Here is a 27,109-nt window from a genome sequence, read left to right as displayed (position 1 = left end):
AACATTACGTTAAAACGACTAGGCGTAGGCACTTACATATGGGTTCACGTTGCAAACAAATCGTGGTCTCCTGAAAGTCTACATCAGTTGTTCTCAGTGTGTCAAGTATTGCTACATATGGGTATTGATATGGGTACTATTAATTTAGTTTAAAGCCTGGTGTGTCACAATGAATTTTTTCCATGTCATCCCTATCTGTATAGTATGGGTTAAAGCATGTCTGCATACAGTATATTTAGGGGCTCATGACTGAGCTTTGAGAGGAAGGGATTTGGAAAAAGGGATCTGTCACTTACCATCATAAAATAGTGAATGAAGGCAACAGAATCGGCAACTGCACTGTTGTGATTTGGACTGTTTTTAACGCGTGAGTCAAGAAGCGGAGCCCTGTAAGACTTTCAAAGCCATAACAAAAGTGTTGCACGAAACGTGAAATTATTGTTGTTAGAGATAAAATAAGGTAATACCTATGTGCACTTACCTTTTTGTGCAGGTTTATACTGTAGATTGTACAGCCTTTACAGCGTATTTTGGTTCTAGTTGTGTTTTTTTCAGTTATGCTCCCTGTGCCAGCCTCTGTGAGCAGAGTTTGCATTATGTTCAATTGCAGTAACCCGGCGCTCCTTTAACACATCTGTCAGGCTGCTGCTGAGCCTTTCAGGAAAAGAGCCGGCTTGTTGTGAAACATAGAGGGACAAAAATAGAGAATGTCTTTGCTGACAAGTAGCAAAGGTTAAATAGGGTGAAGCTGTATTTCAGAAGTAACTTAAGAAGTTCCAGGGTTACTTGTTACCTATCAAACTAAAAGGTCTTGGCTAAGGGTTATATTTACATGGATGTACTGCCAACGGCAGATAGATACATAGTAAAACATGCAGGCTTTTCCGAGCTCTGTGTATGCTCTTACTTGCCTGACCTATCACTGCCAGACTGAAGTGAAAGAAAGATAAGGAAATGGAAAAGACAGTGAATAGCTAAGAATAAAAAAAGATTTTAGTTTATATTTAATTTATTAATTTGGCTTGAGTTGTATTTTGGTGCTTAAAATAACCTGACATTTGTGTGTGCTATATTACTCTGCATGAGCTTATTAATTTTGATTTGATTTGAAAGGAAGGGAAATATTAAGTTGCCTCTTTATGATTGTTTACCCGTGACTCACAAAAAAGTCACTTTAATTAAAGATATAATTCTACTGCTTTTAGTTCACGTAGTTGGCCAAAGGCACTTGTGGGCTGTTTACAATTTTATACCAATATAATATAAAACCTTAGCCCTTCCGCAATGACTCAGGGATTTTGTTTTTCTTTGGAAGCCACAGCTCTACCAAGCTGTCCAAAAGATTTAAGCTATACCAGAGAGAGTCACTTTAAGATCTAATCTTTACCTTGAAATGGTTTTCCTTCATGTTTACCTCATTATCTGCTGCACATGAAATGCGGCAGTTTTTCCAGTAAAAATTAATAAGCTGTACCCCAATTTTTTTAATTTCCTTTTTGGACATCATCAGGCTTTTTTGGTGCTGATCTGCTGCTCTTTTAGAACATTTGCATTCAAATCAAGTGATCACCAAGACATTAAAGTAACACTAAACTGGCCTTAACAAAATTATGACATGAGTTGGCTCATGCAATTACAACATTATACTTCAAAGAAAAATCAGAAACTAGATTATCCAAACACATCTGTCTGACAAATAATTGAAATGATTCCCACGTACAAAAAAATGTTTTAAAAGTAGATTTCTCTTTCTAGCTTTAACTGTCTTCTAGGGCTGCATGATATGAGGAAATATGCGATGACATTGTTTATTACATTACATTGTTGAATAGTTAATTGTGATTGGTCAATTACAGCAGAGTGAGTCATGTCAGGGTCCTGAATCACCCTATTGGAATTAATTTCACAATAATGACCTGCTATCTGTAGACGATCCCTTACTGAATAAAATTAAATTAAAATTGCAGTTTTGTACTTATACTGTCAAAACAAACTCATGAAATAATCTCAAGTTTGTATTTGGATGACAATAAAAAAGCAAGATATTGTGCAGCAATAGAGACAAAATATACTCACAGTGTTATAATGTAAATGTACCACAGTGTTTATCAAAGTATTCAAAATAAGAGGTAATAGGTATAATGGTTATCCTGTTAAGTAAGAAAGGATTTATTTTTTTCGTCTGTGTGGCTTTTTTGCTTTTATTTGCTCTGAACTTCGCATTTAAAACATCTCAGGCTGTTAAAGATTTTCATTCATTTTAACATGTTATAAATACATTTTGATGGAAATCTAATGCCACCTGGATTACTTCTTTTAACATGACATGAGAAAATAATGTCTACTAATGCATATGCAAAGTCACAGAAGCAGTTAAAGCATGATTCAGCTTTTATATGCTTGACACTCACAGCAATTGGTTAAGATTCAAGAGAGATCGTGTACTTGGTTAAATATTGAAAAGGTTCAAAGTAACTTGAAGGATGAGACATGGCAGTTCACTTTATTCACATACAGCCAAAACCACACTACCTCTTTCTTTACTTTTACTGAAGCACAAATATTGAGTTACAATCAAGCCCTAATTATAAATCAGTAATAAAGGGGGGTCGACAGATTATCAACATGGCGTGTTTATTGGAGCTGATATTTGGCATTTTGCCAATTATCTGTATCAGCGTTTTATTTTAATAATTGCAGATGAAATTAATTGATGAGGAAGCGTGAACATTACACTCAGCGAACACAATGGAAGGCAGACTGCAATACATGCAAAGAAAGTGCCAGCATGGGAGAAACTTTTAGTTTGTAAAACCTCAGGGAGCTTTTTTTATTCATTCAATTTTTATTTAAATTTTCACTGAACTTTATAAAGAAAAAGTTGCTGGGAACTTGCTGTATACGATGTTGAAAGTTTCAGTTTTGATTTAACATTTGCTAAAGGCATTTAAACAAAGTTTTGTATTGAAGTTTGTTGTATTCCAAATTCTAAATTTCGACAGAAATATTTTCATTGTTATTGTAAATGCAGATCAGTTCCAAATATTGTTAATCTGTCTCATTAAGTACTAATGATCATCATCGGCATCAGCCCTGAAAAAACAGTATCGGTTGACTCCTACAGTAAAACTACAAAAGCTTGTTTCAAATTTGGTTAAGTGATGATAGACAGTTGAACATTATGTTTCCTGCTTGCTTGGTTTGTTTAGATCTTTTGACCGTGATGACTGAAAAAAAAAAAAAAATCACTGCAAGAGACCACACAGAAAGGAAATGATATCAAGACAAATGACAGCCTATCACACAAGAAAAAAGTAACAGCGAGACAGAGAGCTAGACACAGAAGTCAAGAATAACTAGGCAGAGAGTAATTGTGAGCCTTTGAGCAGAAAAAATACACATGGTAAACATATCCTGGCACACCAGACAGAGATGAAGTAGACTGAGCTCACAAGAGACAAGTGTGAGGAGACTGGCATTAAAGCTCTCCACATGCCACCACAAATTATGCCTCCGGACAACAAGACAGAAGAATGGCAACCATAAATAAATGTAGCTTGTCTCTTAAACTGTCTGTGTGTGACACATAAACCATGTACTTGTGTGCGTGTGGTTATATCTGTATGAGTGATAATGAAATGAATGTTTGAATGGGTGAGCATGTGTTAGATGTGTCACTGCTGCATGCACCCACTTGCTTGCATCTTTAAGTGTGCGTGTGTGTGTGTGTGTGTGTGTGTGTGTGTGTGTGTTTGTGTACATGAATGCTGGGGTCAAGGCTAAAAGTTCTCGATAACAATTTCTCTGTGGCCATAAAACAAATCACACAACTATAGGATAAAATAACAAGTGGAATGTAAGGGTACGTAAGAGGTGTAAAAACCTGTCTGCCAAAAGATCAATAACTCCAGCAGATTTATGTGAAAGCTAAACTTTTGCTTCCTCACTCCAATTTTTCTTCTACTGACACTGTTGTTTAAATTACAAGAGCAAAGAGGCACATAAAAAATACAAAACCACTATCCAAGAGCAGGCAACAGTGACTGGTAATTCAATGTATTGACAGCCATCATCGCAGGAGAGACTGTGTTTAATCCACAAAGCTCCAACAAACACTTGCAAGCGTACAGCACTTTACAATCCAGCTAAAGGAGAGTTGATTCATTCTTTTGTCTCTCTGAAGATGCTGCAGTGGTGGTTACATTTAGATACAACTAGTATTGTGGGCTGCTGGTTTGTGTTGTGCTTCAGATTCTCTACACGTGGCTGCTAATATGAACCATCCTTATTGCAAGGCTGAGCACAAAGTGTAGTTCACAGGCAAAGTGTAGTTTGGGTTCAAGGCACTGACATTTGCCAGATAGCATGATAGTTATGTGTGATTTGAAAAATGGTAAAGCCTACTTCAGACCTTGTAATTATATATGCTTAACACAAAAAAAGCTCATGGTACCTATCCTCCTTTTGGAGAAGAAGAATCCAACAGTCAGAAAAGTGTTTGACAGCTGTTATCATATTTGTGGCATGTTGTGGGTCACTTAGAACACAATAGGGAGGTGTAATAGTATAAATTGTGTGTGTGCATGTGTGTAACAGTGGTAGGAAGATGCTGTTTTAATACTGCAGTGTTTTTGTCTTGCAATTTTTTCAATCAATTCAAACTGAATTGCAACTTTTATCTCGTAATCTATGAGTTATGTGACATAATGTATGTCTGTTTTTTTATCCACCACTTTTCTATGCATTGCATGATGGTGCTAAAATAAAAGTCTCTAGAGTATTATGCAACTTTTTGGTTAAAAATATAAACAAAAATAAACAAAATGATGAATTGAATAAAATGATAGGTCTTGATGGAATTGCAATGTTTAAAAATTGAAATACAAATTTAATAGGTACCCAGTTATAGTGATAAGACAAAAAGGAAGACAACCTTATTTTCCATGTCATTGGTATGATAGGGTACTGAACACTGTTTTGTTCTAATCCCTGCTTGATTTTAGCACTTGATGTCAAATAGGATATGTATTGTAAAAATGATAAGCTGCAGCCTCAGCCTACATCTTTTTCGTACTGTAGAAATGTTTATGGTTTACTTTTGTTTTGTATTATTTTCAACTCTGGTATTTAATAAGTTGTCTCTCTTATTTATATACAGTTTTAAAAGTGTATTGCCTCTATTATTCTTTGCAGACTGCAGTAAATTGAAATCAATAAGGGTTGAGATAGTGCTGCTGCTAAGTTTGGCATCTTTGGCACCTTTAAAAACAAAGTTAGAGTGCTGTACAGTAAACAGAAAAAGTAATCATGAAAGAAGTAAATCATTAGAAATAAAACAAGACAAAACAGTTCAAGAAATATACAACAAAAACCTTAAAAAGAAAAGCCGTAAGAGTGAGTTTTAAGACTAGATTTAAAGGAAGACATTGAGTTGATGCGTCAAAACTTTACTCATTTTTCTACATGACCGCAACACGATTCTGCTGCTGATCACGTGCAGAGGTGCTTAACAGGTTTTATGTGTGTATTATGTTCATACAACTGAAGATACATGTTTCCATACTTAATCTGCTCAACTTTTGAGTGTGTTGTTGGTGGACACTATTGTCCCACAGTGCTGCCGGCAAAGAAATGGGGGAGCTGGTAAGACAGCTTCTGAAAAAACTTTAAAAAACTTTTAATAATATACTTGTAATTTAATAATAATTGGATATATTTTTCTCTTTACATTCAATTAGCAGAAACATCACAGTTGTTGTTTTTTATTAAAATGGGCCTGTGTAATTTCCTGTAAGTACACAAAAGTAATTCCTGCATATAACTGCAGACTCTTCACTATAAAGATTGTTATTATGTATGGCATTATGAGGTATGTACTATACACAGAGCAAGATAGAGGACGTCCACTTCTGTGCGTTCACCTTGAGTCTCCCACAGCATGTGGTCCTCTATTTCCTGCTGCTCTCTGCCTGCTGAATGAGCAAAATCTTACAAATAATACAAATGGAGATACTGAGAGGTTAAATTGGAGAGTAGCGAAGAGTTTGTGTCTGTATGCAATGGGAGGACATAGTCAGTGCGTAGGCCCTGATTTCCATAGCATGACTCACTGCAGTAGTCTGAGGGGTCACTTAAAGGTCTGGATGCAAAATTCAATGACTGTGTATGTGACAGAAATCATCCTTTTGTCTGGTGGAAGGCTAGGAGCTGACAGCAAAGCCTATTAGTGCTCCGCCAGCCTGCAGGCCTGGGTGTTCGTTTATGTGTGTGCGTTTGCATGGTTTTATAGATGCCTGTGTTTGTGTGTGGTTAAGATTTGCGTCCCATTATGTTTTAAAATGTGGCTAAAAACACGTACCCCACTGTGACAAATGAGGGAGAAACATTTTCTTGTTATGTAAATGTTGTGCTTGTTGGGGACTTTTTTATTTTTGAAAAAGACTTGTTTCTTTAATGGCAGATGATGAAGAATTTCCAACAGATTGCCCTGGGATAACTCTGCTCTCATTTATATTTTGTAGTCTGCACATTGGTCTTTTAATTGTGTGCCACAGCTTAGAAGATTTTACTGATAAATCTCTACATTGTTGTATCAAACTCACCCAACGTCTCCTGTGTTTTTATAAGACTCTTTGAACAGGTTTAGTCTTGTGTGTGTGTGTGTGTGTGTGTGTGTGTGTGTGTGTGTGTGTTGTAAATCTTGCCCTCTTTTCCCTTCAACATGAATAACACAGCGTAGCCAACTAACCATCCTCTAGACTGCATGACATCCACCAGCCTGAATTTAAGTGCTGGTTCTCTTTTCATATGGTCTGAAATGAAACAGACATGATATTGCATGCTACCGACAGCATGGAGCACTTAGCATGTTTTGGCTGTCAGAGTGTTGATAGCTGGAAGCAGGAGTAGAAGGGGTGCTTCTAGGATTTTTTTGCCCCGTGAAAACAGCTCAACAACTCTGACATATTATATCAAAATTGCTTGCATGTTCCAGGGCTCCTGTCCAGTTCTGGATCCCGGGGCTGTAAATAACAACAGATTTTGTCTAAAAATCATCATACACAGCTTTTCATGATGTGTGCTGAAGGGATGTAGTGTAGTGCTCACAACTCCTAATTCACATTCAGTCACATTTGACATTGTGGACTCACCTCCCGCAGGGAGAGGCATTGGGGTTGGGTGTTAGTGGGGTGGCAGGCAAAGGCAGGTTCTGGGGATGTGGAAATGTGGGGGTGGGATTGTACAGTCCACAATAGACTGTAAAAAAACATCTCAATCATCCACCAGTGCAGTATAGTTCATTAACCCCATCCCCTCCTTGTTAGGAGATGGGACATGTGTTAGACAAATAGTCAAAGTACATGTCAAATTAATTTTTCCCAAAGATCTTTTCTGTCGTTTTAGATAGATTTTAACACGCTGGTATATGTTCAATTTTCTGTGTTGTCATGTTTGGTTTAAAGTTTTCTTAAGCTATAAAAAATAGGGCTGCCCGCAGAAAGTTGGAGATTCCAATTATCAGTCAGAGACCGCTTAGCTGACTGAGATTCTTCAAGTCAAGCAGTCTTTCTTTTTCTTTTCTTTTGCTTGTCAGCACTCTGTGCTGTGTATGTATCGCTGAATATTCATATTTAATGGCTGAAATCTCATTCGACTGGCATAATTCTGAGTTGGGTACAGCTCTTATAAAAGTGGTTGTGACGTAGAGCTTCCCCCTGAAAATCGATGATTCAAGTTTTGAGTTGACTGAGATTTTCTTGGGTTGACCGGTCTTTTTTTTCAGTCTGTGAATTTTAGTGATTTTTCGGTCCCCAGACAGCTGCAGAGTGAGCGCTCCTTGCTTTCACGCTGCTCTCTGATACCGGCAGCTATGCACCCAGACTCAAGGTGGGTCTGAGTGGCATGGAGGCATCTGCCCAGAGGAAAACAAGCTTTGCGCAGCCCGGCTGTGATATAATAATATGAATAATAAACAACTTTATTACATAGCAGGCTTTACACAAGAAATGCAGCACAACGTGCTTTACAATAAGGGCAAAGACATTTGAATATAAAAGGACTTTTCAAAACAATAAAAAACAAAAGTAAGAGGGCATCATAGTTCAGTATAAGCATAGCTAATGTTATGTCTTTTCTAAGATAATCTTACGTCTTGTGTCATGTCTTCTGCTTAGAAGTGGCACATGTACAGCTCAAAACAACTCACAGTCTCTGGCTTTAGTTTAATTCAAATGTTGTAGCCCCAAAGGTTTTCAGGTAACTTATCCACATCTTCTAAACATGCTCTCATCTTTTGGGCTAATTGCATGTTTTTTCATTGATATATATATAGTATATATATATATATATATACACACACACACACACACACACACACACACATTTGATGTATATTTTGTCTGTTAATCATTCAAAGCTATTTCTGCTTTTTTCCCAGATGTGAGGTAATATAGTAAGTTTGCAAAGAGTTCAAGCATCAGTTCAATTCCTCCTCTTACTTAATTATACTGAAAAAGGTAATGTTGGGTGAATGTGCAGCATGAGCATGCAATAAGACATTGATGTATTTACATGTAAAGGTACATTTCCTGTCTTTTTACTGAACACAAAAATAAGTGTACCTTTTAAATAACAATCCTCTCTTTTTCTTATTCTTTTCTTCTCCTTTCCATATGCATCAGTGCTCCAAACAAAAGATTAGTAGACCTATCGGCCACTGAAATTCCAGACAGAAAAGATAAATGAATGGGACACAGCGTTTCAGGGCCTAACCTTTAGACTAACGAGTGTAAATAACAGGAGAAATATCTCTTCAGAGGTCGGGAATTATTAATGTAAAGACCTGATTATGGCATAACAAGGGCAGAGCTACGCTACTCATATGGGAGCAATAAATTATAATTACCCTACTAATGCGGAAGGGTGGAACAAATCACCACAACAGCCATATACACTCTAATATTTGAGGTGCTCTACACTCAAAGGCATCACATGCTGAAAAAAAGTCCATGCTGATCATCATATGAATGCATTTCATTTGTCATTTTATAGTTTCTCCTCTACGGTACAAATGTAAGCACGAAATTTACTCTACAGCACATACAGTACAGATAGAATACATTCAAGCCTCCCTATGAATTTATGCTGCTTCAGAGGTAGATTAGATGAGATTAGATTAGGTTTAATTAGAGTTGATTGGATTAGATTAACAAATTGCATGGCAAAATGTGATCATGTTCACTTTAATGGCTCATATATACAGGAGTGTGTTTTGTGAAGCCATGAGGATGTGCACAGAGAGTACTACAAAAACCTCTTAACATATTAACTGTAAAAACAGCAATGCAGATTTCCAAATGGAAGACTCTTACAGAGAATGTTTCTTGCAGGGCACATGCAAATTTTTTAGTATGCTGCAATCACTGAGTAAGCATTCCTACAAAGTGCAACTTTAATGTGACATTGTAAAGGGAGGGGGTCTGCGTGAAACAGGCTAAAAGTCTGCTTTTATATCGCTTTTTGTGTAACCCAGAAATAGCCTTTCCACTGCTGTGAGATCAGCACACATGTTGTGAGCTAAATTGGCAATAAAAAAATACTATCACTTCTCCTCATGTACTGTATATCAAGAGCTTTTCCCCCTGATCTGCTGTTCTTTAGAAGCCACACAACACTTAATTACTAATTCATATGGTTTTCCATGCTTCCTTTATGGGCATCGGGGTATGCAGGGCAAATGGGAGCCACCTTTTTTTCTATCTTTCTGTAGGAGCCTGTTGTTAATAAAAAGCTGTCCAAAACGATTATAACTTAACCAGGAAAGCTTGTAACCTGTTTGGATATATTTCTGTGAGCCCTTTAAATGTCATGGTTGCAGCACACCCGTGGCGCCCATTGCAGCTCTGCTCACAGTATTTCAACTTAAACCATAAAACATGTGGAGGCAATGAAAGCTCAATAGACATTTATTGATGATTTCTTCTGGAAAGGATTTTATTCTGACAAATAAGAACAGATAGTAAAATAGGTTCTTTGGGGGAAAAGGTTTCTACCTCTAAAGTCTGCATACGGCTAGTGCTGTGCTACATTTTCTGGCCAGAGAGGAATAATGTTAAGTTACAGCTGCCCAGTGTCTGTATGAATTATATCAATTTCATATGATTCCACAAGTCCCAGTTTATGTCAGTGCCAATGCAGGAGGTAGTTTGGCCTCTAAGTAAAAAGGCAAACTGCTCTTGTGGAGGACAAGGTGGTGAATCAGCTTGTAGCATCTTGTTCAGGACACTGTAACAATGATATGTCCCTCAATGAAAGTTTTTATTACCTTACTTTATTTTTACTTTAATCATATGTTATTTACCATGAACTTGATCTTTCCCAAATTTCAACTGTACTCTAGGTTTCATGCACAAATATCATAGAGAGTAAAGATTTTGAAAATGTTGGCAAAATATGTCCATGTAATATAAGGTTTTGAAGAATTATTTAACATGAACTTTTTGTCTTATGGAAATGTTTGTTATACACATAACATATTATATAATATATATAACATATTTTCCTAGACTTGGACGACAACAATGTCTAATGTTGCAAGGCAGGTAGACGGACAATTTGGTATGTTGGTATGTTCCTTTGTTCTTGTTTAACAGATACTGTTAGCACATAGAACAGATGAAAATGACAAATACTGTTGTTTTTGTTACCTTACTCTATCTTTACCTTAATCATATGTTCTAGTTTTTTTTTTTTTAACCATTTACTTGATCTTGCCCAAATTTGAAGCATACTCTATATGGTATATACTATAAAAATAAAATAACGTAATGTAATCTTGGGTTTTGAAGAATTGTCCAACATGAATGTTTTATCTGATGGAAATGTTAGTTTTAACAAAATGATATCATAAGACTTGAATGTCTGTAATTTTCTATTGTTTCAAGACACACAAGAAGACATTTTGATATTTATCTGTTTTTGCTGTATTTGCATTTGCTTGTTTTACATTAACTGTTTGCACATTAACCAGATGGAAATGACAAAATACAGATACTGTGGAGTGGAAATGCTATAAATGTGAAAAAGGCCAAAATATGCAAAACTGATCTTTACAACATTTTGTACAGGTGCGTGCCATGTGATTCAGAGGTCTAGAACCAAACCACACTACATCCATTGTGTGCTGAGCATATGTTTAACATCAACCTCCGGACCCAACAGACATGTTTTAAGGTATGAAAAAAAAATGCTATATAAAAAGTTGTTTTTTTCTTATTTTTTAAAAAACTCTGAAAGGGAGTTGGAACCAGATCTACTCTTTCTCTATCATTAAAAAAATCTGGTCTGTCTGTTGTTCACCAAAATCGGCAGCTTGACATATCAGAATAAGAAAGTGTATTTATCAATTTGTCTGTTAGCTTGTAGGTTAAATGGCAGTGGCTGAAAGTGTTTTTTTTTTTTAAGATTATTTTTTGGGGGATTTTCCCTTTATTTTATTGGACAGTTGTAGATTGACAGGAAATGTGGGAGAGAGGGGGAATGACACGCAGCAAAGGACCACAGGCTGGAATCAAACCCGGGCCTCTGCAAAGGCCTCAGCATATGGGGTGCACATTCTAGCAGGTGAGCTAGAGGCCGCCCCAGTGGCTGACAGCATTAATAATAATAATATCTGCTATGATGGGATTTCTGTAGGTAAGAAGGAAGCTCCAGGGTCCGATTTGCAGCCTCAGAATCCGCACACTCTACCATGTTTGCTGTCAAAACTTTCACTATGCAATTGCAAAGTCTTGCTCTCTGACAAGCCCACTCTTATTTGGAGGATTCAGGTGTCTGTGCCAGTTTTGTGTTGAAGTCTGTTCCCCAGTCAGTCAGTCCCATAGTAGACAGCGATTGGCTTTTGTAACAGCGATGCACCTAATCTAGCTTGCTTGAGTTGTAGAGGACTGTAAAAACACTTCTTCAGTGACAAACTTTACACAGATACAAGTCCGTACAGTCCAGGGACGAAAGCATAAGAAAAAGATATCTTTGAGTGGAGGGGATCTTCAATTTATACTGGAAAATGTTTGTCTAAGATTTCGGTGTACATATGAGAGTTTCATATGATGCTTTTCGCTTTAAACGCTTCAGTGACTCTCACGCTGAAGCACTCCACTCCCCTGATTCAGGGATTCAGGCCTGGTAGGAGGTAGCAGAGGGAGGCCAAAAGATCATTTGAAATTCATGAAGGCATCTGTCAGCTGTACGCATGAGGTAATTGGTTCAATAATAAAAGAACATGTCAGTCCTCTTCAGGTGGCACTGTGAATGTTGTTTCTGTTTGTGTGAACAATAATAAAAACGTTTGATGTTACTACATCAATGTCAAGCCCAGTATTCTCCCCAGGCATTTAGTGATGACACCTTCCCACTTTCATTTATCTTTTAATACTTCTTCTAAGACTTTGGCTGACTGCCACTGATACACAGGGAAATTCACTAAGTTGTTTGACAAATATCCTCCAGTTCATGAGGGGCGCAACTAATGAAATCTTACTGAGAAACATGCATTTGTTTAATCTGACTGCAGAGTGAATGAAATGGTCATCTTACCCAAATCAGATTTTTGAAGATTTAGAGATTCAACACTGATACTTGTGTCAGTGAGGTGATTTCAAACTGTTTTAATAGCAACATGTATTTTGAAACAAGATTTACAGACTGTCCATTACAAGAACAATAAATACAGATAAATACAGGCTCTATAGGCTGTAGGCTGTATAATGGATATAGCTACTGTGATGTCACCCAGTTGTTGACTCCCATATTGAAGCGTTAAGTCTGGCATATTGTTTGTTGCTTTCCCCCCCCCCCTTTTTTTTTGGAGTGACCCCATTTGGACGAGAGGGTGGATCTGACTCATTGACTGTGGCAAAGCTTTGCAGACTGCCTGCCACTCAAGCATTTTTGACTTTTATTCCTGTTGTGAGGTTTGGTATTTTAATATGGGTGTCTATGGGGATTGACTGGTTTCTGGAGCGAGCTTCAAGTGGCCATTCAAGAAACTGTTGTTTTTGGCACTTCTGCGTTGGCTTCATTTTTCAGCCCAGGAAGTTGCTGCTTGGTCACAGTGCATGCTTGGTGTAAGGGTCTACAGAACTTTACCGCTCATCAGTGTGGAGGCCTACATCGATAACATGAAAGGTACTGTTGCTGGTGTGGATGGCTCTTAAGAGTTAAGACTTCTGTTATCGGCTCTGTTGGGGTGTTCTTAGGCACAGTTGTACTTTGAGCTCCATGCTAGCATTTGCATGCTAACATACTCATAACAGAAATGTTAACCTTTGGATGTTACTGTAGTGTTGGCAATGTTCACCTTCTAATTTCAGTGGTTTAGCATGCTTAAAGCCTGGTTCCTTATTTGATAATAAACCAAAGTATTGGACAATGAACAACTTTGCTGGTTGTGCTAGATGAACTTAGGAGATCACCAAAGTCTTTTAGATTTATCCTTTGGGGTTCTCAAATGTCATTACCGATTTTCTCAGGAATCAGTCAAATGGTTGTCAAGATATATTTGACAAGAAGATGTCACAGAATTACAAATATCTTGGTAACTCATGATAATCCACAGACTGCTCTGTCTGCAGTTTTCATAATGATTTTTTTTCAAAAGAGAAATTGTCTCTGAAATATGCTGACAGTTGTGATGAAAAGTGTTAATAATTCAAACCACAATCTTCAAAGAGAAACAAAGCTACACTGATGACTATATATAACATAAAAATATAACATAAAAAACAATAGATCTAAGGTTTTTACGTTGAGATGATGAGATAGACTTTATTCTTTCAGGGTAAATGTGTTTGAGAACACTGAGTACATATGCCCTCCTCACAGTGATGAGTTAGATCTTGCATAATGTGTCGATGAAGTGCACTATCTTCTCCTAAGGACATTTATTCAATCTTCAGAGAAGAGTTTTCTCTGTGTGTGTAGTTATTCATATTTGGTACATTTTTCTGTGCATGCATAGATGCACCCTTTTGCCTAAAGTGTGTGAGCATTGTGGTGAAAATGGCTATTATGATTTCACAGAAACAAAGGTTAACATGTAAACTGTTTGCTTCAAAACCTCACACTACAGAGGTTAAACAATAGAATAATTGGCATTGTGCTTGAAACAATTCTGAAATCAGAACAGTTACAGATTCATTTTCTGTCAAATAAGTATTGAATAATGGTCTAATTGTTTCAACTCTAGCTGTTATACACCCTTGTTTTTTTGTTTTTTTTTAACCTGCTTAATCTGGTAAGCAATCATAGTTGAGGAGGGCTGAGCCAACCACAGCAAAATCCTCTGCCTTTTACCCACATTTTTACTTCCATGGATATTCTGGATCATAGTAAATAGACACAATCAAAGCGTTTCAGCTGAAAAAAAGCTGTGCCCTAAACTTTGATTGAGGACACAATTAGTGATCAAGTTTCATGTCATCCCCCTCTCTCCTAGTCTTTCTCTTTTTACTTTGATTCATCACGTAAAGGTTAAAAAGTAAAAAAGTCCAATAAATACCATCTCGTACCACTTTAAATACAATGAGGGATGACTCATGCATGCACACAAAAACATGCTCACACACATACTCAAATCGCAGTCTCCTTTTAAGATACAAATGTGGAAATGAATTCCAGCAGCCTTTTTCATAACAATTTCAGCACACTGTAAATACAATAATGAGAGCAGTATAGAAGCCCTCAGTCTTCTGCTTGTGAATCCATCTGATGCATTTTTAATATATGCCCCACTGTGGCTTTTGTAAGCCACTCGAAGAAGGGATGTTCATATGGTTGAGCTATTCTTTATAGTTCATACTGTAAAATTTTTGCATAGCCCCCAGCCAGAACTGTAGTCTGAAATTAAACTTCCTCCACGAAAACTTAGCAACTCTCTGTCTCCTTACATGCTTTCATTGCCGTTAATCAATGTAACATCATAAACCAGAAATGACATCTGATTATACTGTGTGGCTGCAGCTTATATTTTATGGAAGTCTGTGGGACTGTGTAGAATAGAAGGATGAGAGTGAATGCATAGCAGGATCTTCTCATAATGTTAGAGTTCCCACCAAACAGCATCCTTAAAACCAGTCTTTGTAGTAAGTAGTAAGTAGCTATAGAAATGTGCATACAAAGTGGTAGACATACAAGGAAGGGAAAACTAACCATTGGTATAATTTCTAAAATAATTTTTATCTGTGCTGTGTTCATGTGGAATCAGAGAGACAGTACACAGCAAAACCGATATAGTTTTATTGGACAGAAGCAGGAAGGGTGAAATAAGGCCAGCAGAGAATACAGTTAACGGTAATGGTAGGCAACATTGCTATTCAAAGTTAAATTTTTTAACTTTTACTGTTGTCCCCAACGCAATTTATAAGTTAATGTTATATAGCTCTCTTGCACAAGGCGAAAATTTGTGTGATCTGGACAATTACTGGACATGTCCCAAAAAATTGCATAAATTAATGAGCACAAAATTCGAATTTTATTTAAAATATAGATATTTGTATATGCTTTATAAAGTATCACCATTGCAACATATCACAATACATGTTTTGTTTACCATTCAGTCAGACTGTTATATTGCTTTCACTCGTGCTTTTAGAGGTGTTTTCTGTCTGCCTGTTGCCAATTGAAAGCACCCTAAATCTTATGATCTTGCTGCAGTCTGAATGGCCTTCTATTAGTGTGCTTTAGCAGGACAGATGTCCTGGAGGTCTAGAGAATATGCTGTATAACCAACCAGTTCAGTCTTACATTTTTTAAATGAAAATCATAGTGTTTTTTTATTTATTTGTTTTCAAATCTTTAACTTCGGCTTTTAAGAGTATTTCTTTGTCTAAGTTCTTTGTCTTCGTCTTCTGTTCTACAGTTGGAACAATAATGTATTTATAAGAACTCATATGTCGATGTGAAAATAATAATGACAAGTTTTATATGTCCAAACATCTTCAAACATTTTTCCATAAGCTCTCCTGCAGATTTTATCACTTTTCTTGTAAAGGCCAAACCACAGCATGCAGCTTCTCTAATAGGCTCAGTGTGAATTTAGCATTTCTGGCGATTGTTTACAAACCTTTCTTGATCACTGTTGTGTTTGGGTCCCAAATGTTTGCACAAATTGCAAAGAAATAAAACAGTGACAAAATGCTTCCAGATATCTCCTGTAGATCCGGTGTATCAATTAATGGTACATTTTTCTCAGGAAGAGCTTTCTGAGTGCTCCACAAGATGGGCAATGCAGTTATTTAAGGTAGCCGTTCAGACGTGTGACAAATTAAAGGACATAGATAAAATGTCTTTGTAAAATGAAAAGCCACCAGGAGCTGCCAGAACAGCTGCAGTGCTCCTTGGCATAGATTCTACAAGACTCTGAAACTCTACCAGAGAGTTGAACACCAAACTTTCAAAGATATCACGTTGTGTGGTGTTTGGATGACAGTGTTAGACAGTCAAGTCTAAAGTCTCCCATAGGTGTTCAGTTGGCTAGACTCTAGTTAATAACTTTTAAAGGCAATAAATTTGCAAGGTAGTAACTAATTTGGGTGTCCATTAATTCTTAACAATATAAGTGTACTCCTAAAGTGCATTTGAGCTTTTTGAAACTGGAAACATTAAATCACAAAGATTGAAATTATATATTTGCATAAGGGATATCACAAAAACGAATACCTTTGTAACAAGTAGAGGCTATCATTCTAAAGATGTGACAATACTCCTTTTTATTTATTTATTTATTTAATTCTTAGTACGGTAGTTGCCAATAATGCATTCTTCCAGACCTGATGGGGCAGCATATATAATTTTAAGTCTTCTAGTCTCCCACTTAAGTAATACTTCACACACAAAATGACCATATCTTTATCAATCAGGAATTACCTTCCTGAGTGGAATTACCTTCCATTCATTAAGAAAATTTAACAGAAAACTATGTCAAAACATCCATTTACAGCCTCTCACACAACTCGTGCAGTATGATCCAGTCCAGTTGTATTATCAGTACTTCCCAAACACGTGCATTTTCACTAACACCTTATCATTTAAAACTGAACTGAAGTGAAACCTATCTCTGTTCTCTTCAAAGCCAGAATCCAATACTTTTTCACTGAAGATGCAGTAGACCTAAAGGTAAGTGTCTCGCAGACAGTCCAGATCCCACAACTGCCCCCATCTGTCACAGTGGGGGGTTTCTGAAATAAACCTTGCTGAAGACCTTTTCACAGGTAATCTGAACAGACCTTTGCCATCCCAGTAGTAAAACTGCCAGAATGACACTATCCAGAGAGGGTTCTCTGGGTCTCGCAAGCTCTCAGAGAGATGCTTTGACCAGATAACTGAATGAACAGCGGGACATGAAAACCACCCAGTGACCTTTGGGGTCAACCCACCCCACAAATCACATTACATTTTCCAAATGGCTCACAACCCAAGGAGTTGACAGTGGAGGAGAAAAAGACTGAAATATGTCAAATCATTACCATTTTATTATATTATTACTGTCCTTTTTCTCTGTCTCTCTTTCTTTCTTTATGTCACACATACACACATCATACAAACACACACACCATCACCCTCTTCCCCTCTTCTTTCTTACCCTGGTGATAATGATCTAATGTGCCAGACCTATGTTATACATTTTTGGTTGGCATGTCTGACTAAAATCTGTATTTTCTTCTGCTGTTTTAGTCGAGTTTGTAAAATATTCAGATGTGCTTCCCTGTGATATACAAAATGGCATAAATAGAAAAAAACTAGATAACAGTATACTTACATGGTAAATAATACATTAATATTTATCGTGTGAGAAAACTAGTATCTAGTGACCATGAATGGTTATGGTAAAATTGTCTCAGTGTAGAGGAATGAGTATCATTTGGCCTTCAGCGTTAAGTATTTATTCATAATATATTTATATAATATATTTATTTAATCAATTTATTTATCACCTGAAATACAAAGTACAATATTAGAGCTTTTTTTTTAATTAAGTAATAAATTAGATATTTATGTTAAAACCACAATTAATTGATCATAGTTAAGAGTAAAAATGTGACTTTAGTGCATAAAACACAAATAATAATTCACTGTAGTCTGAAGACTCAGCCGCTACCAAGTAAAAATTTCAAACAAAGGACTAGAATATTCATTGGCGTTTCAGCAGGAGACATCTTCTTAACTCCACTTGCTGCAACTTCAAATACCAGACTAACTGATTTGCACAGCTGCCGACTGTTCCTCACTGAGCTCAGTTAACATTTTGATTTCATAAGCTTTTTCTTAGATGTCGTTCTCAAATTTTCTTTGTTCCTTGCATTAAATGTGTGCAATCTAAATTCCTATAAACAGGCCACAGAATACCTCCGTGTTGACAGAGAAGTCTCCTTTTTATCCTTCATTATATTTTGTACCACCAAGCCTCACGTTTTTCAAAGCGTTTTCTTTTTGAAGCTTATTAACCGGCTAAAATCAACAGAAGCCAGTTGCCAGCCCACATCTTAGAGCCTAAGGTGAACCACACAAGTGACTATTTCTTCCATGACTGCCGCTGCTGCCTCTGAAGTGAGACCTATGGGCTGTTACGCCCTCGGGCCCTCATCTGCTCGGCAAGTGAATGCCTCCGGAATCACATGGGAGCATTACCAGCAGTAGGGCTTCTTAGCGGCATTATCCTTGCAGGCAAACAGGCCTGTATCTCCCCGGCAGTCGTGCCAGCGGACAATGAGGTAGAGTGTGACTGAAGCCACAACGCCCACATAGATCAATTTTTCAGGAACTTTTCTAACCGCCGTGTCCTGTTGAGAAATCAGTGGCTATGTATTTGGTTGTCAGTGCGATTTTAACAAGTTTTGGTCATTCGTAAATCATTTTACCATTATTTGTGACTTTGATCAAACAAGTGTGGCGTACTAACAATACCTTAGTGTGACATTATCATAACTAATTTTGTCCAGTGCAATCTTAACAAAGCCAGCTTCAGCATTGATGCTAATAATGTAATCAGAATCAGAATCAGAATCAGAATACTTTATTCATCCCAAGGGAAATTCTGTTTGTAACAGTGCTCCGCTCAACAACAACAAACAGGTAAGAAAAACAAGACAATGCACATAGTGCACATGCGGGTAGTGAAACATTTATTGCTAGCTTGCTAGCCACTTTGCAGGCTGTGTCTCTTTATTGAATCAGTAAACATTGAGTCTTGCATCAACTGCTACAATATTTTTGTTGAGTACTTCATTCTTGTGTTTTCTTAACGCAGTACAAGCTTTTGTACATCTTATAATTTGGAATATGTGTGCTTGAACTGCCACTCTGAATGTCCATATGAGCTGTTGCCTCTAAAAAAACATTGTTGTGCGATGAGCCAATCATAACAGTGGGCGTTCCTGTCCTATGTAAACCAATTATTTATGGCAATGTTTCTGTCATCCTGTGTGGCAGAAACCCCACAACAGTTGTAGTTAGAGCCATCACACATGGCATAACACTCAGCTGAATGGTAACCTCGGCGACAACGCTGCAAACTAATGGGCTAAATCCTTCTCTCTTGTAATTAGAGGTGATGTCAAATAAAATTAACTCCCTTAGAGCAGTTAATTGCTCTTGCAGCAAGCATCTATTTTTTTGTTTTGTTTGGTTTTTAAATACTTTAATAATTTAACTACCTACTTTACACCACTATTACTCTTTAAGGTTTATGACCATTTAAAAGTTATTGTTCTCAGTTTGATTATTTTTCTTTACCCTGTACTCATTCTTAATGTGTCATTTATTTATTTATTTATTTATTGGCATTTAGCTATAAATACATGTCTTCATCAAAGAGATTGATGTCTGTGCGTCTTAGAAGCAGAAGCCAGAGGTCACTATAAAGATCATGATTACAGTTTATGATACTTATTCATTTGGGTTATTCATACATCCTTCTAATTAAGTGGGTGCCCCAATTTTAATGAGTATAAGATTTAATTTCTGATGTCATGCCTCTACAAAGTCAATATGTAAAACCAAGCATAGTATCTTTTTTTACACGCACACATGCATACACACGCACACACATACGTGCACGCACAGACCTATACCTCCCGTCTCCCCAGTGTTCACAGCTCTGCACTGATGACCCAGGTGTCACAGTGGCAATGTGAGACCTCATCTTAACTGACCTTAATGACTTCTGAATCCTGCCTCGATTACCCACCTTCCTCCTCCTCTCTCTCTCCCCTTTTCTGTGTGTCTACCTCGATCTTTCCCCCCCGTCTCACACGCAACCTATTAGCATGGTGCTATCTTTAACTTACCTCTCTCATTCTTTAATGAAGCAAGGGAATAGGTGAAGCGTATTTAATGAAATCAGAGTGTGACCAGCCCTCCTAAATCATGGGCGCAGGTTAAAGAGCAAATGGCTCCTTACACTCGATCATGCAGACTGTGAAGCTGTGTGTTCCAGATTCTAATGAGTTTGTCATGGTCCAGCTATATGTAAAATTTGTAAGTGGCAGTGTAATTTTTTTACTGTGTGATAAAGATGAGAAAAAAAATATATAAGGAAAATAGTGCTCACACAGCAATCAGCTGAAACAACTGAATCAAGAAGCTGTAATAGTTTGAAGTTCCACCGCTTACTTTTTTTATGGCCAAATGTTTCAGGGGAAAGAAAGTGAGCTGCGAGACAGATTGTGTGAGGGGGAAATAGAGGAAAGGAATTGAGTCATTTGAGAGAAGAGGGTAAGCTGAGCGAGGAAAAGACGAAGCGAATGAAGTGACAGGTTGAGCCCACCTCGTGAAAGAACAGAAACAGTAAAACTGGTGATACAGGATGTATGTGGGTTTAAAGGTGTGTCTGAGTGAACAAATCCATGTCTGTGATAATATTCAGATTGAGGTGTCGGTTAAATATAGTGTGCATGGAACGGGTTTGGTTTAAAACACTTATTTTTAGGCCTAGCCAACAAACGGCTGCAAAACATTCGACAAACTACATGAAAAACCAGGAGCCAGATGCATAAAACTTTGTGTAGATTCATGACTTAACTCAAAAGACTGAAAAAATGGAAAGTTCTCATCAAGATTATGAAGCTGCCTGTACGCCTGGTTTATTACAATGTATGTCACTTATTGTAAAAACTGTGCACTTGTGCACAACCTTCTACTTTCATCCCACAGTTAACCACATATGGATGAAGTCACACTCTTAATCAGCTCGTTGCATAAAGTGAGGGTCAAAGCACAAAGTGACATTCATTGGTCCAAGCAAAATAGGTGGCACAGGAAGCTTGGTGATGTACTTCATCCTTGTGGAACTAGTGATGTGAACTGATGTGGCTGCAAAACTAGTCAATAACTTGCTGAGAAACCAGGCTTTCTTTCTCTTTTGTTAAAAACAACTCGGAGGGCACTCGCTAGGGCTAGGTATTGGTTTTCGATAGCTTCAAGGTTCGGTGCCTTCATGGTCTTTCTTGTACTGAATGACTATTTGTATGGTTTTGCTTGTAGCCAATTACTGCAAGCTTTCTTTGATTCAGTGTGACTGGCCCTCTATGGCAGTGGCCGTAAACCCATACAGTCTTTAGTGAAGTCAAGCATCGTGTATCTGACAGAGTACCCACCTTTTTTTGTTGTTGTTTACAGTACACCTACCTATAAGCAAAAAGCCATTTATATATGAAAGTACATTCACTTCCTCTTTAGTAACCTACCTATTTATTATTTAAGAGTACACATACCTCAACAACTACCAATACACTGCTGAATAAAGGTATCAAATGAAGTATTCAGTTGATACTGGTATCGCTTTAAGGGTGCTTGTATCAGTTCTGATATTGTCATCTTTTAAGTGATACCCAGCCCAAACCTCTCACATTGTAAATGACATTGTGAAAAAAAGTATGTTTAAGCCCCATGATTCAGGTCTGCTTCAAAATTCAATGGGTTCCTCCTCTGCTCATGCTTAACCCTTTCACTAAGTTTCCAGGAAATCATGCCAGTAGTTTTTACCGTAATCCTGCTGAGACAGACAAACCAAAAAACAAAACAAACTGTAAACAGATCCTCCTTGGCCGAGGTCATAAAATGTTATTGAAAAGGGAAAACAAAGCCCTCAGAGCTCGTTAGATTAGCTTGGTCGCTAACGAGACATGTTCTTCACACAATTTATTTGGAAGACATGTATTGTCAACTACTGTCTCTTAACTGTTTGCCAACCAGTGCTTTTTTGTGGAACAGTTTTTACTCCAAACAGAGGAAGTTAAATAAAATTGACTGGTGCAGCACAGCCAAAAAGCTACAAGAGCTTCCTCTAATTTTAAGTCTCTGTCCCCTTAAAGTTCAGCACCTCAAAAAATTTACATGTCAATGTTCACCAAAGCTAAACTCTATGCAGAACATTTTATTGGATTAAATTCCACAAGTGTCCTCTGAACAAAATGTCACTGTTTGAAATCCTGATGTTCAGGCCTTATCAATACTTCTGCCCGCTTCATCAGCTATTAGACCTATTAATTAAAACAACAGCAAAGTCGTGCAATTTCACCCAAATTAATGAGGCAACTTTCTGTTAATTTGGCCAAATTCTCAATCAATGCCTGAGCAGCTTTTACAACTGTTAAGCAACTGTTACTCTTGTTGTGGCTATTTATAGCTCACCTTCATTAATTAATAAAATACTACTACTCCTACTAATTTATCACGTCACATCATTTTCAATCATCAGTTTTAAGCATCTAAAAGTCAAGAATGCCATTGCCAAAACCCACTCAACAGTGTTTCACACTAAAACGAAATAAACAGTGACCAAGGTAAATAAGACTAATAAAATGGATCTTACAAAATTAAAAGCGACTTTTTGCTATGACTGCATCTTTAATGGACAAAAGTAATGAGTGAATTTTTTTTTACAAAAGAACTAAAGAACTAGAACTTTTATAATAAAAGTTTCTTTCCCAATCTTTTTAACCCCTCTTCTTAACTTTGTCATATTACATGCAGTTGGTTCTAGAAAATTGTGTGTATACGGGGTCTTTAGTATTGTTCCTGGCAGGCAGGTTTATGTTTGGGAAATGGCGTATGCATGCTTTTTGTGTTTATGCGTTGTTTATTCATCTGGCCCCAGGTGTAGTTTCCAAAGCCATATATTCAATGGCAACTGGATGAAAGCAGTGCCACTGAAAATAAACTGTGGTCCAAATACACCAAACACACACATAAACCCTCACTCAGCCTTCCATGTGCGGAGCTGATGACTGATAGTTAAATGCAGTGTTAAGCAAACACAATCACCATCACAATTCACACTTTTCACCCAAAACATAGTTTGAATTTATTGCCAAATAAAGCCTGTCTGTGTACCTTCCATAAAACACGTTATTGCATTAGAGTGCTAAGTGTGAATGTTTGGGAAAGGTCACTCGGAAAGTGGGACATGATTGGCGAGTGGTTATTTGCAGTCAGTCATCGTTGTGACGTGAAAATCCATAGGGAAGAAGAGTTGCCTCTCTCTCCCTGGCTGAAATTGACCACCAATCGATGGTCTAGGAAATTGGTCGGTGGTGCAGAGCTATGGGGTGTGGAGCAAGGAGGGGCTGAAACTGTTTGGTGAAGCATTAGCTAAAGATTATTTATGATCATACATATATTTCTGCTGACACATCAGCCGTTAGCTTCTGGATTACGGGTCTTTCATTATGCGCCAAATGTTTCTGTTTTCTTATTGTAAATGGCAGACTTGGAATTGTATTTCTCAGCAAATGGCTACTCTGTGATTACACACTGGAGTCCAAATGAGGATCATTTACTCATCTACATCGTCCTCTGATTTTGGCTCAGGTCTGCAAGGTCCAAATGTGATGCGCTCTCATTGCCGTTTTCTCATTTTATCTCTCACTTTCCTCTGTCTCAGCCCTCTCTCCCTCATTTTTCGCTGGCTCCACTGGTCTCATTTCCTTCTTTCATTCGCTCCCTCTTTCTTTTTCTCATTTTCTCTCTTTTCCCAGTACCACAGAGACTTGGAGATGAGCTTATCACTTTCTGCATCACAGGACCAAGCTGTCATGCTGGCTCTGAATAAGCTCTGTGTGTGTATGTGTGTGTGTGCGTGTGTTTGTGTGGGTGTGTGTGCATGCGTGCATTCGTGCGTGTGTGCGCGTGGGAAAGGGGATGTAAGGAACAGCTTGCAAGTGTAGGTAGACTCTAGAACAATACATTTTTTTCAGTTTTGCTTTAGAACTTGCTTCCGTCTGGGTACATTTCTCGCATGATACCTCTGATGGGATGCATCCACAGATTTTGACCATTTGCTGCTTTGTTGTTGTGATACACTGGCGACCTGTCAGGGGTTTATTCCACCTTCTGCCTAATGTGTGCTGGGATGTGCTCCAGCCCTATATGACCCTGAACAAAACAGGCAGTTAAAGCAATGGATGAATGGATGTAGCTTGACCAATAGGTGGCAGATGTGTCTTTAACAATTACAAAAATAGCACCACATTGTATTAGAAACTCAGAAAATGACTTTCGTAGTAGTTTACATATCCATGGAAAAGGTTGCCTGAAATTGTGAAATACAGTAGGTGTAAAAGAAAAACATTTGTTTTGCATTGCACGTTAGGGCTGTAGTTTGGTCGATTGGTTGTTCGATATGCCCTTGTCCGACTAAAGTCTCATTGGCCGGACAAAAGCTGGTGTTATTTTCATTTGCATTTGCCAGATGCTCTTTTGAAAATGCACAGCTGGGGAACCCAATCACCAGAATAAATGTGGCATTGTACGTTTCTGCAAACCACGGATATGTAACGATTGTACATTATTATGCAGTAGATACATTGAAACTTGGTTGGTTGTGGTTAGGAAAAGATCATGTTTTTGCTTAAAATAACTGGTTTTGGTGGTGCACACTGCTGAAAATACATTGATGTCTCTTTAAAATACAACTGCTTTTTGTGGCATTATCACTAGTAAAAACTGAGCAATGGGTTGCAAAAAAAAAACCAAACTTGTTTTTGATGGTTAAAAAGCTTCTGGAAACAGCCATTATTCACTCAATTGTTTATTTTTAGTTGTTAATTGGCCTCACACAGTGGCCTGCAGCTTGATAGGCATCTCATCTAAGTGTCATGCCGTCCACAATCCACCTACCACTGACAAAGTCAGCTTACATAGGTCTACGTCGTCAATTCAGAAACGTTAATTATAATATGTATGACATGTGCAAATGTAACGTATTTGTGGTTTGCAGAAATGTACAATGCCAGTATTTCTTTTGGCGACTCGGCTGAGCTTGGGACATCAGAGTGCTTCGAGGTGGAGCATTTTATCAGCTGAGATGTTATGGTTGTGTCTGGTTGCTATGATACAGAATACTAGCGAAAGAAGAGATGTTGGCACAAGGCAGAGCGCTTGCTTTGGCCTTTACTCTGGATGAAGGGGAGGCTTAAGCTTGTAGGGAGAGAGGACAGACCTACCAGTCTATGTTGCCAGCAGTGTTAATTTCTCTGCCATTGTTATTGTTGTTTATCAACACCAAAAATAACACATGCTCTTTTTTACATCAGCCATATGTTGAATGCTTGTTATTGAAGTCATCTTAATACTTATCAGATCGGAATTTGCAAACATAATATTTAGCAGTGACACATTTTGTTGATCTCCAGCTGCATGTTTGGATCATTTGAGTGTAGCATCTCTGCTCATTGGACCGTATTCAAAGGATAAAATCCCTCTGTGTTCAAACATGGCTAAATTTAATTCATCTGCAGCAATCAACTCAGAGCTTCTTATACCATCCTCAAAATGTTTTCTCCATGTTTCAAAAAGGGATCTGCACACTCTCGGAGTGGACTTCAGTTTCTTCTTTGCAGCTGGTGCAGAGCTGGAGGCACATATGTGGAGATGATTCCATTTCTGTGGGTTAAACCTGTTAAACACAACTCATGGACTAAATCACCAAAACCAACTAAAATGACCACACAGCATGTATAACAGCTGTGAGTAGAAGGCAGGAAGTTCAAGTTCTAATCCCTAACATATTTATCTTTTATGTTGTGCATTGCATATTTCTTTTTCTCCTTAGCCTGGGAACCAGACAAATCTATGAGCCCATGCTTTATTTGCTCTGGCAGGAGCGTCTGGTCCCCCTCCTGTTCAGACAGATTTCCTACCGACCTGGCCAGGGACAGGCCAATCACCATAGTTTATCTTGAATGGGCACTTTATGCAAAATATGTGATGGCATCATTTTTGGCTTGCGCACCCTTGTGCTGGGGGCGAGCATAAACCTAGGGTAGCGAAGAGGAGTGCCATGAAAGTGTTTTGGAAAACAGCCAAGATGGCTGCAGCTGGCACGGAACTTTCTGTTGAAATATTATTTTCATATTCTGATGGCAAAAATGGTAACGTCTCGTTTACAGACATGTTTATGCTACATCATCATAGTTGTAGTCTCTGTAAGAAATTATGGGGTTTTTTGGGTCGAAATGGAGGCTTTGCTCTGGTTCCAGCATGTTCTCATCCCAATTTGTCACATATCGCCGCTTTGCAATGGACTTCCACGTCTACATATCACACTGTGCTGCTGGCTCCCTAGTCAAAAAGGCTGTAAGATTTTTTTCTTTGGATTCAATCATTTTGGAATATTCCTAAAAAATAAGCTCTGTGCCAAACAGATGTTTATGATACTTTTTACGTTATGTTTTGTTCAGCAAGATAATCTTCACAAATGAACACCACTTATTTGAGTTTGATGTGTAAATAAAATGGCCAGAGGTAAAAAGCTAACATTAGGCTTTACTAGAACTACACTCGCATGACTACATGTTGCCACCATAATGAGGCTGTAAAGAAGTGTCTGGTGTGATGATGCTCTGTCATCTTGTTAGCAACTGCTTGTTTTAAGATACCTAAAATCCTCAAAATTTACGAGGGACATATTTATTGTTTTAAAACTAATGGTGAAAATCTTTTCAGCTTGTGTTAACCACAGACCTTTTTTTTCAGGCTGGAGATGTCACTGAATTTGAGGAACTACAATATGCATTCCATGCTTCACAGTTTCAAAGGCAGCGGCGCATCTGGT

At 37.8% G+C, this 27,109-nt stretch overlaps 1 long non-coding RNA gene across 3 annotated transcripts in view; it reads left to right on the top strand.

Moving 5' to 3' along the window:
* Positions 1-27,109, top strand: part of LOC148190008 (uncharacterized) — a 114,729-nt gene that overhangs the window by 38,914 nt on the left and 48,706 nt on the right. For all 3 annotated transcript variants that reach the window (XR_015776148.1, XR_015776149.1, XR_015776150.1), the window contains exon 2: positions 11,127-11,232. This is a non-coding gene — a long non-coding RNA (uncharacterized LOC148190008). The remainder of the gene's footprint in view (positions 1-11,126; positions 11,233-27,109) is intronic.

The sequence above is a fragment of the Plectropomus leopardus genome, chromosome 3, assembly GCF_026936395.1.
Source record: "Plectropomus leopardus strain MGB_pleo_1.0 chromosome 3, ASM2693639v1, whole genome shotgun sequence".
NCBI classification, from domain to species: domain Eukaryota; kingdom Metazoa; phylum Chordata; class Actinopteri; order Perciformes; family Serranidae; genus Plectropomus; species Plectropomus leopardus.
Note: the sequence above shows the minus strand (reverse complement) of the source record. Positions and strands in the feature narration are given on the sequence as shown.